Consider the following 714-nt stretch of genomic DNA (forward strand, 5'->3'; position numbering starts at 1 on the left):
TGATATTTACGATTCCTAGTCGGGCTGATTCAAATGGAAATAACTGCAACAGCCAATGAGAGCGGAGCGGACAGGGAAGCCACCGGATGTTCACAGATCACAGACATGAACATAAACACAACTGAGCCCTGAGCCGACTGGAATATTAAAAAAAGAAGACCAGCTCGTTGAATTATTGCAACAAAATGAGTGTCTTTATAACATCTCCTGCAAAATGTTTGTTTTTTGTTGCTGTAAAATGTGTGTGTGGTCTCCCGGTCGGGCCGAGTTGTCTGGTGTGTGCGTTTGGAGGATTCTAAAATGAAAAATTGGCGTCTGTGCTCTCCTACATTTAAAAAATCGGTTAAGATTATAAAATCGTCTAGTGTGTGGCAGCTTTAAGTAACACAGGATAACGGCAGTGGCGGTTCTAGACCATTTTTAACGAGCAGGCCAAACTGGGGCCAGTTGTTTTGTCAGAGGGGAACATTAAACCCTGGTGAAAAATACACAAAGATGATCACTCATGCCAAATAATAGCACACATCGTTAAATAACACAACTTTAAATAACAAGATTTATAATTGTTTCAGTAACAGTATTTAATACTAGATTGTGAGTCCGGTTGTTGAGTCACTGTGTATGTGTTATGAGGGGGGCTCTTCCTTTAGGAGGGGTGGCCAAAGGGGGGACTGAGCTCAGAGTTACAGGGGCACTGGCCCCTGTTGGCCCCTG

Source organism: Labrus bergylta, chromosome 4 (assembly GCF_963930695.1).
Source record: "Labrus bergylta chromosome 4, fLabBer1.1, whole genome shotgun sequence".
In the NCBI taxonomy this organism is placed as follows: Eukaryota; Metazoa; Chordata; class Actinopteri; order Labriformes; family Labridae; genus Labrus; species Labrus bergylta.